The sequence below is a fragment of the Rhinopithecus bieti genome, unplaced genomic scaffold (genome assembly GCF_001698545.2).
Source record: "Rhinopithecus bieti isolate Rb0 unplaced genomic scaffold, ASM169854v2 scaffold_11291, whole genome shotgun sequence".
Lineage (NCBI taxonomy): Eukaryota > Metazoa > Chordata > Mammalia > Primates > Cercopithecidae > Rhinopithecus > Rhinopithecus bieti.
Genome location: NW_016807158.1, coordinates 507,502 through 524,401, shown reverse-complemented (window position 1 = coordinate 524,401; position 16,900 = coordinate 507,502).

Sequence of the window (16,900 nt, the reverse complement as noted above, 5' to 3'; positions counted from 1 at the left end):
ACGAACTCATTCTTTTTTTATGGCTGCATAGTAGTCTATAGTGTATATGTGCCATATTTTCTTTATCCAGTCTATCATTGATGGGCATTTGGGTTGCTTCCAAATCTTTGCTATTGTGAATAGTGTCCAACAAGCATACATGTGCATGTGTCTTTATAGTAGAATGATTTATAATCCTTTGGGTATATACCCAGTAATAGGGTTGCTGAATAAAATGGTATTTCTAGTTCTCGATCCTTGAGGAATTGCCACACTGTATTCCACAATGGTTTAACAAATTTACACTCCCACCAACAGTATAAAAGCATTCCTATTTCTCACATCCTCTCCAGCAACTGTTGTTTCCTAACTTTTTAATGATTGTCATTCTAATTGGTGTGAGATGGTATCCCATTGTGGTTTTGAATTGGATTTCTCTAATGATCAGTGATGATGAGCTTTTTTTCATGTGTTTGTTGGCTGCATAAATATCTTCTTTTGAAAATTGTCTGTTCATATCCTTCACCCACTTTTTGCTGGGGTTGTTTGTTTCTTGTAAATTTGTTTAAGTTCCTTGTAGGTCCTGGATATCAGCCCTTTGTCAGATGGATAGACTACAAAAATTTTTGGCCAGGTGCAGTGGTTCATGCCTGTAATCCCAGCACTTTTGGAGGCCGAGGCAGCTGGCTCATAAGGTCAGGAGATCGAGACCATCCTGGCTGATATGGTGAAACCCCATCTCTACTAAAAAAACACAAAAAAAATTAGCCAGGTGTGGTGGCAGGCCCCTATAGTACCAGCTACTCAGGAGGTTGAGGCAGGATAATGGTGTGAACCCGGAAGGTAGAGCTTTCTGTGAGTGAGATTGTGCCACTGCACTCCAGCCTGGGCAACAGAGCAAGACTCTGTCTCAAGAACTCTGATGATAGTTTCTTTTGCTGTGTGGAAGTTCTTTAGTTAATTAGATCCCATTTGTCAATTTTGGCTTTTGTTGCCATTGCTTTTGGTGTTTTAGTCATGAAGTCTTTGCCCATGCCTATGTCCTGAATGGTATTGCCTAGGTTTTCTTTTAGGATTTTATGGTTTTAGGACTTACATTTAAGTCTTTAATCCATCTTGAGTTAATTTTGCATAAAGTATAATTAAGGGGTTCAGTTTCAGTTTTCTGCATATGGCTAGCCAGTTTTCCCAAAACCATTTATTAAATAGGGAATCCAGCAGAACATCAAAAGCTTATCCACCACGATCAAGTTGGTTTCATCCCTGGGATGCAAGGCTCATTCAACATATGCAAAACAATAAATGCAATCCATCACATAAACAGAACCAATGACAAAAACCACAAGATTATCTCAATAGATGCAGAAAAGGCCTTTGATAAAATTCAACACCCCTTCATGCTAAAAACTCTCAATAAACTAGGTATTGATGGAATGTATCTCAAAATAATTAGAGCTGTTTATGACAAACCCACCCTCAATATCATACTGAATGGGAAAAAGCTGGAAGCATTCCCTTTGAAAACCAGCATAAGACAAGAATCTCTCACCACTCTTATTCAACATAGTGTGGGAAGTTTTAGCCAGGGCAATCAGGCAAGAGAAAGAAATAAAGTGTATTCAAAAGGAAGAGAGGAAGTCACATTGTCTCTGTTTGCAGATGTCATGATTGTATATTTAGAAAACCCCCTAGTCTCAGCCCAAAATCCCCTTAAGCTGATCAACAACTTCAGCAAAGTCTCAGGATACAAAATTCATGTGCAAAAATCACAAGCATTCCTATACACCAATAACAGAGAGCCAAATCATGAGTGAGCTCCCATTCACAATTGCTACAATGAGAATAAAATACTTAGGAATACAACTTACAAGGGATGTGAAGGACTTCTTCAAGGAGAGCTACAAACCACTTCTCAAATAAATAAGAGAAGATACAAACAAATGGAACAACATTCCATGCTCAAGGATAGGAAGAAACAATGTCGTGAAAATGGCCATACTCTCCACAGTAATTTATACATTCAATGCTATCCCCATCAAGGTACCACTGACTTTCTTCACAAAATTAGAAAGAACTACTTTAAATTTCATATGGAACCATAAAAGAGCCTATATAGCCAAGGCAATCCTAAGCAAAAAGAACAAAGCTGGAGGCATCACGCTACCTGACTTCAAATTATACTACAAGGCTCCAGTAACCAAACAGGATGGTACTGGTACCAAAATAGATACATAGACCAATGGAACAGAACAGAGGCCTCAGAAATAACACCACACATCTACAACCATCTGATCTTTGACAAACCTGACAAAAACAAGCAATGGGGGAAGGTGCTTTTTATAATATATGTACACAGATGAAAACTGACAAAGCCTTGTCAAAAATCTGTGATATGTGCCTTCCTCTACTGTACTCCTCCCAAAAATCAAATTAATAATGCTTTCTGAGTTCTCTAAGAGGACTTCACCGAATCTTTTGACTTTCAGACACATTACAGTTGTTTTCCTAAGATATTTTTTAGGAAACAAGGATTAAAACTTTTGAGGTTTTGAAATCTTAGGCTAATAGAAAAATTGTTTCCCATAAGACATGGTGAAATTTTTCCAAAGCCACACGAATTCTTACAAATGAGATATTTTTCCTTATAAGTGGAGGAGGAATTTACCCAAAACAGTGATGTAAGTTGGGCTTTTGATCCCAAATAGTGTGTGCATGTGTGTCAGTTATTATTTTTAAATGTTAGAGATACAGAGATAAGAGTATGTCTTTCAAAACAGAGTTTTAAGAAGTTGAGAATATCTTTATAAAATCTTCCTGAAACTTGTGCTAACTAATTAGGTGGAGATAAAAAAAAGTATCTTGAAAAGAGCTGGTGCCTACAAGAATAAATGAGATTTGAACACTACTAGGCTATACCTTCCCTTCACACCCAAATATCTGTCTAGCCACCCTCAAATTTCTTCAGCTGAAATTCTTCCTTGCGTTCTTTTCAGCCACGAATTCTGATTAGTTTTAAAGCAAACTAAATACCAACAAAATGAAGGATGAGCAGAAATGGTTGCAGTACAGTATTTTAGCATCAATAGCTGATAATAAATATTGAAGATAAATAATATATTTATATTTATGCATCTAAAATATTAACATATTAACAACATAGTAATATGGATGATCCTCAATTTATAATGGCTCAACTTAAAATTTTTTGACTTTATGAAAGTGTGAAAGAAATATGCATTCTACAGAAGCCACATTTCAAATTTTGAATTTTGGTCTTTTTCCAGACTAGGGATATGCAGAATGTTACTCTCTCACAGTTCTAGGCAGAGGCAGGGAGACACAGCTCCTAATCAGCCACATGATCAGGAGGATAAGCAACCCATACTCTTTAGTACTGTGTTACCAGATGGTTTTGCCCAACTGTAGGCTAAAGTAGGTATTCTGGGCACATTGAAGGTAGGCTAGGCTAAGCTACGATGCTCTGTAGGCTAGATGTATTAAAAGCACTTTCCAGCTGTAATATTTTTAACACACTACAAGTTTGTCAGGATATAACCCCATCATAAGTTTCGGAGCACCTGTACATCAAATTCTACTGTGCAGCATGCACACAAAAACAAGCGTGAGTGTGTGTGTGTTTGTGATGAGAGTGTATTTTTTATTTTCAATCTTTTAATTATATTATCTTTTAACTTTTTGACAAAGAAGTTACTTGATGTAAGTTTTCAATGTCAGCAGTTAAGTGATGAAATGAAGTTATATACAGCAGGTCTTCAAAATAACATCATTTTGTTTAGCATTATAACATTGTTGAGAAAAAAATGGTTTGTTACATGTCATTTCACTTAAAGTTACTGTTTCCAAGAATCTATTGGTACTGTTAAGCGAGGACTNAGATTGTGCCACTGCACTCCAGCCTGGGCAACAGAGCAAGACTCTGTCTCAAGAACTCTGATGATAGTTTCTTTTGCTGTGTGGAAGTTCTTTAGTTAATTAGATCCCATTTGTCAATTTTGGCTTTTGTTGCCATTGCTTTTGGTGTTTTAGTCATGAAGTCTTTGCCCATGCCTATGTCCTGAATGGTATTGCCTAGGTTTTCTTTTAGGATTTTTATGGTTTTAGGACTTACATTTAAGTCTTTAATCCATCTTGAGTTAATTTTTGCATAAAGTATAATTAAGGGGTTCAGTTTCAGTTTTCTGCATATGGCTAGCCAGTTTTCCCAAAACCATTTATTAAATAGGGAATCCAGCAGAACATCAAAAAGCTTATCCACCACGATCAAGTTGGTTTCATCCCTGGGATGCAAGGCTCATTCAACATATGCAAAACAATAAATGCAATCCATCACATAAACAGAACCAATGACAAAAACCACAAGATTATCTCAATAGATGCAGAAAAGGCCTTTGATAAAATTCAACACCCCTTCATGCTAAAAACTCTCAATAAACTAGGTATTGATGGAATGTATCTCAAAATAATTAGAGCTGTTTATGACAAACCCACCCTCAATATCATACTGAATGGGAAAAGCTGGAAGCATTCCCTTTGAAAACCAGCATAAGACAAGAATCTCTCACCACTCTTATTCAACATAGTGTGGGAAGTTTTAGCCAGGGCAATCAGGCAAGAGAAAGAAATAAAGTGTATTCAAAAGGAAGAGAGGAAGTCACATTGTCTCTGTTTGCAGATGTCATGATTGTATATTTAGAAAACCCCTAGTCTCAGCCCAAAATCCCCTTAAGCTGATCAACAACTTCAGCAAAGTCTCAGGATACAAAATTCATGTGCAAAATCACAAGCATTCCTATACACCAATAACAGAGAGCCAAATCATGAGTGAGCTCCCATTCACAATTGCTACAATGAGAATAAAATACTTAGGAATACAACTTACAAGGGATGTGAAGGACTTCTTCAAGGAGAGCTACAAACCACTTCTCAAATAAATAAGAGAAGATACAAACAAATGGAACAACATTCCATGCTCAAGGATAGGAAGAAACAATGTCGTGAAAATGGCCATACTCTCCACAGTAATTTATACATTCAATGCTATCCCCATCAAGGTACCACTGACTTTCTTCACAAAATTAGAAAGAACTACTTTAAATTTCATATGGAACCATAAAAGAGCCTATATAGCCAAGGCAATCCTAAGCAAAAGAACAAAGCTGGAGGCATCACGCTACCTGACTTCAAATTATACTACAAGGCTCCAGTAACCAAACAGGATGGTACTGGTACCAAAATAGATACATAGACCAATGGAACAGAACAGAGGCCTCAGAAATAACACCACACATCTACAACCATCTGATCTTTGACAAACCTGACAAAACAAGCAATGGGGAAGGTGCTTTTATAATATATGTACACAGATGAAAACTGACAAAGCCTTGTCAAAATCTGTGATATGTGCCTTCCTCTACTGTACTCCTCCCAAAATCAAATTAATAATGCTTTCTGAGTTCTCTAAGAGGACTTCACCGAATCTTTTGACTTTCAGACACATTACAGTTGTTTTCCTAAGATATTTTTTAGGAAACAAGGATTAAAACTTTTGAGGTTTTGAAATCTTAGGCTAATAGAAAATTGTTTCCCATAAGACATGGTGAAATTTTCCAAAGCCACACGAATTCTTACAAATGAGATATTTTCCTTATAAGTGGAGGAGGAATTTACCCAAAACAGTGATGTAAGTTGGGCTTTTGATCCCAAATAGTGTGTGCATGTGTGTCAGTTATTATTTTAAATGTTAGAGATACAGAGATAAGAGTATGTCTTTCAAAACAGAGTTTTAAGAAGTTGAGAATATCTTTATAAAATCTTCCTGAAACTTGTGCTAACTAATTAGGTGGAGATAAAAAAAAGTATCTTGAAAAGAGCTGGTGCCTACAAGAATAAATGAGATTTGAACACTACTAGGCTATACCTTCCCTTCACACCCAAATATCTGTCTAGCCACCCTCAAATTTCTTCAGCTGAAATTCTTCCTTGCGTTCTTTTCAGCCACGAATTCTGATTAGTTTTAAAGCAAACTAAATACCAACAAAATGAAGGATGAGCAGAAATGGTTGCAGTACAGTATTTTAGCATCAATAGCTGATAATAAATATTGAAGATAAATAATATATTTATATTTATGCATCTAAAATATTAACATATTAACAACATAGTAATATGGATGATCCTCAATTTATAATGGCTCAACTTAAAATTTTTTGACTTTATGAAAGTGTGAAAGAAATATGCATTCTACAGAAGCCACATTTCAAATTTTGAATTTTGGTCTTTTCCAGACTAGGGATATGCAGAATGTTACTCTCTCACAGTTCTAGGCAGAGGCAGGGAGACACAGCTCCTAATCAGCCACATGATCAGGAGGATAAGCAACCCATACTCTTTAGTACTGTGTTACCAGATGGTTTTGCCCAACTGTAGGCTAAAGTAGGTATTCTGGGCACATTGAAGGTAGGCTAGGCTAAGCTACGATGCTCTGTAGGCTAGATGTATTAAAAGCACTTTCCAGCTGTAATATTTTAACACACTACAAGTTTGTCAGGATATAACCCCATCATAAGTTTCGGAGCACCTGTACATCAAATTCTACTGTGCAGCATGCACACAAAACAAGCGTGAGTGTGTGTGTGTTTGTGATGAGAGTGTATTTTTTATTTTCAATCTTTTAATTATATTATCTTTTAACTTTTGACAAAGAAGTTACTTGATGTAAGTTTTCAATGTCAGCAGTTAAGTGATGAAATGAAGTTATATACAGCAGGTCTTCAAAATAACATCATTTTGTTTAGCATTATAACATTGTTGAGAAAAAAATGGTTTGTTACATGTCATTTCACTTAAAGTTACTGTTTCCAAGAATCTATTGGTACTGTTAAGCGAGGACTTACTGTGCAATTTTGTATTAGGGATCAAAGCTTGTTTTTAATTTTTAAAAATGTGCTTAAGCCAGCAGAGGACTCAAGTCAGCATCAGCTCACAGTCAGGGGATGGTGGAAAAGGGAACGTTTGTCCCAGCCCACAATGAGCTGAATCGAAACTTCAGGAAATGAGGTGAGGATCTCGGCAAATCAGCCCTATCTGCCTCAGCCTGGACTCAAAGGCTTAGGATACCCTAAACCTTCGGTCAGAAGCCAGGTCACCCAGGGACCCTTCATGTTCAAAGTAGAGGGGTTTGAAACCTGAGTCTCACTTCAGCCACACTGCTTCTAGCTTTGATAACAAAAAAATGCACTTTAAGGGCAACTCTCCCATGTGGGAGAGGTAGTCAAGCAAAATCTATTGAACACAGCCACTGAAACATCCTTCCACGTCACTGGAGCCTTCCGCCAAATAGCATTCTCATTCCTTCACAGCTCGCCGTGGACTGCTTGCTAAGGAAGGATTTTCTTTCTTAATCTAGAACCAACAGGAAACCTTTTATGTTTGTTGCTTCAGGTACATTAAACAGTGACAAATATTCTTGGTGTTGGCCTTAATTTTCTGTTTGAAATATTTTGAAAATTTACTTGGAAAGAGAAAACTGTGAGATACCCCAGGCCCTAAAAGAAGCAGGTTAATTTATAATCAATAAAATAATTCAGGTCATTTCAGTTTGGCAAATACTCATAGAGAACCTACTATGTGAAGGTTCTATAAGGGACAGTGGAACTATAATACACTTGTCTCTAGAGGTTCTAACCTAACCTCTACCTCTAACCCAGATCTTCTATTTCTCTGGGGTCATGTACTTGCAAATACGTCACCTGCAAGCCTTTAGCCATTATGATTAGACACTGTTTATAGAATTAGGAACAAGTGAAATCATTCCCAAAGACATAATGGTAATGCCACCAACACTGACTGCCAACCCTTTCCAATGAAGGAGAGAGGAATAGAAAGATGCCTAATGAACAGATACATGGCTGTCACTGAGGAAAAGAAGGTATCTTAGAATTAAAATTGCTTAGAGAAGAATGTAACTAATTACATTTCACCCAGATCCTTCCAGAGGCCCAATTTGCATGAATTTTAAGCACTAACAAACAACTCTTAATAATTTGTTTCCTAAGACTTTTCACCTAGGACAGCAAAAACAAATTTAAGCAATTTACTAAATATGAATACATACACATGCAATCACACCTACACATCATCCTGAATTAAGGCATTATATAGCACATAGAAACGCAAAGAGGATTTTATAATTAATATTCAAATATATATATTATATTTGATTATACATTCCAAAATAAAAATATATTTTATAAATAAACAAGTTAAATGAGCAAAACATCTCTATTACAGACAACTGATACTATTTTGGGACCTTCCTTCTAGACATCCCTCTCTCTTTTCATACATATCTATGTAGATTTTATAAATTGAATGCAGGTCACATATAAAACTTTATATGCACATAGACACATTTATATGAAGAAAAAGAAATATTTTCTATAAGTTCTTATATATTCATTTTACATTTATAAAATTTGTATCACTTATTTTGTAGTGTCAGAGGTACAGTAATCCATAATTATTGATGGAATTTCTTCTTTCTCATCCTTCTGGAAGGACTCATGTGAGTACGCCTTGAAATCTCTTAAAGAGTCTTTCTTAAAAAGCAAAACTGCCTGAGAGTCATTGAGAGAATGTTCCCTCAGAGGAATTAGTGAGTGATACCTTTATTAAGTGACAATGTAATCCAACAATTTCTGCTTTGAGAATTTAGAGGAAAGCTGGCCATTACTCGGGGGGACCCCGTGTGAAGAAAGACAGTACAGTTCCAGGGCTTCATGGTGGTGGGCTATGCAGGATGCCAAAGTGGCAGAAGACCAACACCATCTGTCACACTAGGTGCCAGTGACTCTACTGGGAGACAGCGTACTGTGGTTTACTCCCTCGCCCCACCAAGAGTGGAAGCCAAACTGATCCATTGCTTCTCCTCACACCTTCCATTTTCTTGAACTTTTCAGAGGGTTAGAAGGGCATCATGAAGGAGATGCTGAATTTTCTGCAATTAAGGTATATGGGAACTTCAGGATTAATCTGGTAAAATTAAAAAGATGTGATTCTATTCGCTCCCTAAGTTTATAAGAAGTATCTACTGGATAGGAACAGGAGGAGTCTCCATATAGAGACATAAATATAAAGATAGCTATAGATATTTGCAGGGTTGCTGTGCTGTTCAGCTTCACAGCATAGACTTCACATAGTGCAGGCAGCACACAGTGACTCAGATAATTGCATAGAATGTAGTATATTTGGTATTTGGCAATTTGTCATACAAGTGTATGTGAAAAAGCTTTTTTACATTTAAAGGCTACAGAGTGCTGCACTGTAGAAATGCACAATTTACATAATCATTCCTCTATTGGTGTACATTTTAATCTATGGTTTCCATATCCCAATAATGCTGTAATGAGCATCTTTTACATATATCTTTGTGTGTTTTCCACTTATTTACTTCAGATAAGTACCTAGAAACATAATTGATGGATACAAGCCATTCCTGTTTGTAATTGATGTATATATTTCATCTACTGCGTCTCAGCTACTGCATCAGTAGCTGATGCTCACATGAAAAATAAATATTAGATTGATTTTGTTGTTTTCTTAATTAATGTTATGGCCAAGATTTTCATATCACCTCCTTTAGGCCAGTTCTCTATAAGAGTGTGTGTCTCCGTGTGTGAATAGTGATGGGTAGGGGGAGGTCGGCTGTTGTTGCAGACACTAGTAACTTGTTCACCCCAGCCTTTTGCTGGGGTAGCCAGCTAAACACCACATTGCCCATACTTCCTTGCAGTTAAGTTTTGTCATGGGACTGAGATCTAGACAGTAGAAGGAAGAGAAAGTGGATATCATTTTGAGACCTGGCCCATTAGAATCTCCCCCAAAATCTCCAATCTCTTTTATTTTCCTGTCTGTCTGCTGAGTACAGGGTAACATGGGATTTGGAGTGATCGTATAAAGCACAGCCTTTCTCCACTATCAATCCTGACCCTTCTGTCAACCTGCTTCAGTCTATTAAGCCACTAGAGGATTTTTTTTTTTTTTTTTTTTTTAACACAAAAGCTTCCACATGGTAAATATTACACATGTGGCAGTAATTCTTGCAGTTCTTATTGGGAAGGAGAATGTTAAGTGTGACAGCATGAGGAAGTGGGTGAGTGAGCTCTTGAGATTCCAAAGTGTGGCTTGTGGAGGGAGAATTGAGAAACTTGGTAGCGCCTATGAATAACATGGATTTTATATCATCTTGCCAAATTCTCCATCAGTTAAGATTTCAAGTTTTAGACAGCTTTTGCCTTCTCTTAAAGCCATAATTTTCTATTCTATAAAAATTGATAACAACAAGAATAATAAGTTTCTTTTGTGGGCCAACTACTCTGTGCCAGGTATTGTGCAAGCATCTTTACATTTATTGTTTTACATAATTCTGGCAAGAAACCAGGAAAACTGAGTTATTAGCCCCAATTTGTAAGTGATAATATGGAGGCTTATGATGCTCAGGTTTATGCAACTAGAAGGTGGCAGTGCTGGGATTTAAGTCGTAGCCTACATTAACAAAAATATCTGGACTTAAATCACAACCATATTACATACCTCAGAGCCTTGTGGTAAGAATTAAACAGAGAAAAATCTTTAGCTCCTCAACCCCCCTTCCCACACACACTCATGTGTATTGAAGCACTCGTTATCTTTCCTCATCCCTGCCTCTTAGCATAGATTTTAAGCCACCTCAAAGGGTGTCTTTGTCAACAACTTTTTGCCTTAGTGATTGTACCTCAGTCATTAGATGTTCTAAATTGAATTTATGATTTTAGATACAACTGAAAGCCGAAAAGTGTGAAATATTTTAGTAATCTTCTTACCCTCATACTTTTAAAGTTTTCCAAAATTATATAGACTTCCAATGACTACACTAACAATTAATTATATTTATCAAACTGACTCCACAGATCAAAAGTCCTCTTGGTCAAAGATAATACCTTGAAGGTACATAAAGGAGTTTGTGCTATCTCATTTTTGGTGCCATCCCCAAATAAAGTCTGATTTAAAAAAAAAAAAAAAAAACAACACTTGCTATCATTTTGGTACACAGAGACACACACACACACACACAGAGAGAGAGAGAGAGAGAGAGAGAGAGAGAGAGAGAGAGAAAGGGAAAGTATGTTTAACCTTGCAATAAAAAATGCAATGCCTTCTTTCAGCAAGATTGTTTCTTTGCTTTATTGTTGCTGCCGCTGTTTGGTTGGTTGGTTTTGTTTTTTGTTTGTTTTTCTTTAAAGGGCTGAATTAAATCAGCTTATTCTTTTGGAGGCCCATGGAATAAAAACCTTCACTGCTTAACACGTTATATTTTACTAAAGCATTCTGGTTTCACAGCCAATGCCTAATTCCAACTCTGTAATAATAACAGCTGCTATTTGTAGACCTTGTACTATGTGCCAGAAAATCAAGCAAGTGCTTCATATGACACAACAACCTATGAGAAAGGTTCTATTGTCATCTTATCCTATCTTGCCAAAGCGGAAATTAAGCTTATAGAAGTTAAATCACTCCCCAGTAGTGAGCTGTCAATGAGGGGAAGGGTCTACCTGTCCCAACAGTCTGAGCATTTAACTCTTAATGTGTATTACTCTCTCACTTTTGTACTTTTATGGCTGAGTCCACATAAAATAGATATTAAAACTAAGGGTGTATATGTATTGAGTGCTTATTGTGTGCTGTGCGCTATTCTACGTCATTTACATCATAATTCCCTTTACTCTTACCTACGAATTATGTATATCATTTGTACTCATTTTATAGATGAGAATTCTGAGACCCAGAGAAGTGGAGTAACTTGTCCAAGACTATACAAGTGAAATAGTGAAATAGTAATAGATTCAAGATTTGTGCTAAGTCAGTCTAACTGCAAAGCCGATGCATTTAGTCAGACAGTGTGCCACCCAGCGTAAAAATGTGTGGAGACTCCTCTGCGCCTCCTGCTTCGAACTACTTAACATACACACTGTCTTGTGTTTTTCCATCCCCAAAGAGCAGATACTGTTTCAACACATTCTACGTATTTTTTCTTACTAATACAAAAAAAGTTCTTATTCTATCAGCATCCACACACAAAGAGAGCAAACATTATTATTTAACCCCAAGAAATCTGGTAATCCAAGGCCTGACTAGCCCCTCCAAATGCCTCTCAAGTGGAAATTTTGAAAGCAAGAACATGTTGCTAATTTTGACTGCCTCTCCATTCCCAGAGTGCTCTGCTTTTCACTCTCAATTGCTCTTGCCCTCAGCATCTACCAACCCCATGGCTTTTGTAGACTTCTTATTCATCATAATGCACAATTGCATTCCCTCGTTTTATTTAGCACAAGTATTCACTCTCCAGTCTTTCCTCCACCTCTTTGTCCATTTAGTTTTCATATCATCTACCAGTTTGCTGGCTCCATAATATATTTCTAATGAGGTAGAACACATTCAGAAAGGGCCAAGAAGACTAATAAGAGCTCATTCAAAATCCATAGCTGTGTGCTGCTACTTGACATTTCCCTGGGATTTATGCCTTTAGAATCCCACTGACCTACACCCCCTGTCATCTTGCTAAAATTCTCCCAACAGCCTTATCTTTACCTATCACAAGGATCACTAAAAGAATTTTGTAGCCGGGTGCAGTGGCTCATGCCTGTAATCCCAACATTTTGAGAGGTCAAGGCAGGTGGATCACCTGAGGTTAGGAGCTCGAGATCACCCTGGCCAACATGGTGAAACCCCGTCTCTACTAAAAATAGCAGAAAAAAAAAAAAAAAAAAAAAACTAGCTGGGCATGATGGTGCATGCCTATAATTCCAACTACTTGGGAGGCTGAGGCAGGAGACTCGCTTGAACCCAGGAGGCAGAGGTTGCAATGAACCGAGATGGCGCCGCTGCACTCCAGCTTGGGCAACAAGAATGAAACTCCCTATCAAAAAAAATTGTGGCTGCATAGTATTCCATGCCATAAAAAAGGATGAGTTTGTGTCCTTTGTAGGGACATAGATGCAGCTGGAAACCATCATTCTTAGCAAACTATCACAAGAACAGAAAACCAAACACCGCATGTGCTCACTCGTAGGTGGGAACTGAACAATGAGATCACTTGGACTCAGGAAGGGGAACATCACACACCGGGGCCTATCACGGGCAGGGGGGAGGGGGGAGGGATTGCATTGGGAGTTATACCTGATATAAATGATGAATTGCTGGGTGGTGACGAGTTGATGGGTGCAGCACACCAACATGGCACAAGTATACATATGTAACAAACCTGCACGTTATGCACATGTACCCTAGAACTTAAAGTATAATAAAATAACTAACTAAATAAATAAATAAAAGAAAAAAAAATGTTAGAATGTTTTGTCCCAATATTAATAAGGGTCTTAGGATTCAGTGGCAGGAATGATGGATTCAGAATTAGAACTTCTCAGTTCTATGGTCATTTCCTAGGTGTAAGATTTGGCTCCCATCCCCTGCCCCTGTAAATTGGAGATAAGTACACCTGCTTACCTAAACATTCTTCAGAGGGTTTTTGCACAGTCACCTGTGGCTCTGCATAAGAGAGAATTGTGGAATTTTTAAGGGCTCTACAAATAGAACCCCCTCTGCGTGAGCTCTCCACTGCTTAGTAAGGACCAGGATTTGTGGGAACCACAGTCAATAGGTTGTACTAAATCTAACAACACAAATCAACGGACAGAAACCATTACTGAGTAAAGGAGCATTTGTTATATCTCAGCCACTTTACTAGGTACCAAAGAATGAAATATTTTCTATGATATACAAAATCAATGAAAGCATGCTATGGAAACATGTTCATTACTGGGCACCTTGATGGGTCCTAGGCACAAAAAAGGGGAAGAGAGAGCCCCACGTGGTATAGCCTACCAGAGGATAAGCAAACAGAAAACTTGTACTGAGGTGGAAAAAGTAGAGGATTCTATGGCAACACATCAAGGGACCCTTGATTTAATCTAGTGGTATTGAATGTATCACCATAGATAGTGATACCTGAAGAAAGTTGTTTTACTTTGCTATGGTTGCCGTAACAAAGTCACACAAATAGGGTGGCTTAAAACAACAGTATGCTGAGAGTTCAGGATGCCAGAAATCCAAAATCAATGTGTACACAGATTGTTTCTTTTGGAGCCTCTGAGGAAAGGCTGTTCCATGCCTTTTTCCCAGCTTCTGTGGGTTGTGGGTACTCCTTGCTTGGGGTTGCTTGGCTTGCAGATGCATCACTCTAGTCTCTGACTCCATCTTCACATTACCTTTTTCTCTGTGTCTCTCTACGACCCTTTCTGTCTCCTATAAGGACACTGTCATTGGATTTAATGCCCATCTTCATCCAATATAATCTCTATCTCTACTTTAATTACTTCTGCCGAGACCTTATTTCCAAATAAGGCTATACTCTGAGGTTCCAGATGCACATGAATTTTGGGGAGGCATTATTCAACTCACCCCAAAGGAGAAGGAGCCACTTTAAAGAGTAATTGAGACAGACTATGCAAAATCCTAGAATGAAGAAGAGTATGATGCACTGAGAAAATTGATTTTTAAAGTCAATATGGCTGAAGGAAGGAAGGCAAGTGGGAGTTGAAAGAGAAACAATGGACAGAAAGGAGAGCCTTGTCAATTAAGCTGAGGAATTTGGACTTTCTTCTGAGAATAATAGGAGACAATGACATGTGATTCAAGTAAAGGATTGATATGAGACTCTTTAAGCAAGATCCTCCTGCTCTTGGGCAGAGGACCAAGTGTGAAGGGATTAGAGGACAAGAGTCCAGTTGGAGGTTGCTGTTGGTGTGGAGTGAGGGAAGGTGATGAATTGAGTCATAGGAGTGGCAGTGGAGGGAGAAAGAAGTAGCAGGCTTGGGGGGAAAAAAGATTTCATCAATGAGGACTTGCAGGAGTTAAGGCAAAGGCATAGAGTTATAGATTGTTATACAACTTATTTTTGACAATTGTTCTTCTTTGTCTTAATAACTGGTTAGATTTCCCATTTACTACAACGATTTTCTTCAGAGATACAATTGTTTATTAGAAAAAAAAAAAAGTGGCACTATTGGGACAATTTATTTGAATATTCCTGTGTTAGTTAGAATTATTTTGCTTTCAAGTAATTGTAATTGAATTTAAAATAATGTAAAAAAAATAAATAATGGGATGTGTCTATTCTCATCCTGGGAAGTGAGATATAGGCTTGGCTAAGTCTAAATGATTCAAACACCATCATCATAATTATTTTTCTTTCTTTCCTTTAACTCTACTTTTTTCCCCTGCTGATAGGAACAAAGGTTGCAGGAGCTCCAGCTCACATCAACTTTATACTCAAAATCTCCCAGAAGAAAGTCTCCCCCACTAACTTTGTTCAGTGTCTTGGAGAAAAATTGAATTGTTCCAACTTGGATCTTCTTTCCATCCCCAAGCCAATCCCTGCACTGCAGTGAAAGGAATACTCTATTAGGCCTGGATCATGTGCCTAAATTTGAGCATGAGTAAGCTTCATCTGAGCTTTGTGTACCAGGCAGATTACTAAGAAATTGGTAAAAAAAAAAAAACTCTTCCTCAGATGAAAGGCTGTGAAATGCATAAAAATAAAACTAACAGATATTCAACTAACGGACATACACTGCAATGGTGTCAAGCAATCATTTTAAGACAGGGTAAAGGTAAGATAATGAATTCATAATTTATTACATTAGTTTATGCTATTTCCTAATTCATCCATTCATCCATTCTTCTATTCATCCATTCACAACATGTTTATGAAGCACTAGGCATTTAAAAGGGGCCAAAGAAATCAACACTCAAAACATTTTTGTCTTCAAGTTGCTTATGATCAAAGAGGGAAAACAGATGCTTTATAACTTCTAGGCAAGCCCGAATAAAATACTGAATAATGGTATAAATAACAAACTTTCAAAACTTGAAATATGGGATAAATATTCCATTTGGAAGCTCAAGAGTAATGTTGTGGGGGAAATGACATTTCAATGGGGAATTAAAGAACAAATAAAGATTTTAATAACTACAAGACTGTTCCAAACTGAGGGAACACTAGGAACAAAAGTCTAGGATGTGCGAACTTGCTTAGTAGTTGAAGAAAATAAGAGACTTGTGTGGCCAAATGCAGAATGTCTAGAGGATTAGAGAAAGGAATATGACCAGAAAGACAGTTGCTTGGAGAAAAACTATGGAGGATCTTGAAATCCAGAGCACAGAAGGTCCACGATTTTTTATAGATATTTTGGAGCCAGTACAGTTTGCTGGTAAGAAGTCGAATAATCTGTGAAATAATCTGTGTTTCCAAAGATAACTCAGAGAAAAATGGCTTGTACTCATGGGTGCTGTGCTCCCCAAAGTCAATTTAACCCTTCTGACCTCTCCATTTAGCTTTTACATTTTTGGAAATCTAGAAAGAAATCAGTTATTTTTAAATATTTAAAACCACTTTCCCTGAATAAAAGAGGTCTTCAGTAGTTGAGCACTTTCGTAATAAAAATTCCAACTGCCACCTTTCCTACAGAAGAAGCCAAACCTCTACAATCGCATGGCCTACTTTGCTTCAATATACTCAAGACAGGAAGTTGCAGCAAGGTCATGAAATGTACAGTCACAAACACATTCACGTTCATACCTAGTGCCATTTCCAGACCCTTTTAGCACTCTCGGAGCTTTTGTTCGATAGAAAATAAAACTGCATTTTAACAGTTACTTTGTGAATATATGTTTGTTCCATTTCCACCTCTGTTAAACATGCCCTCATTCCCACTTTCTTTGTCGAGAAAAGAGAAAAATGTAAGGAATTTGTGTTTGAGGGTATGGGGAAGTAATCTTAAAAACAACTGCACTTTGAAAGAAAGTG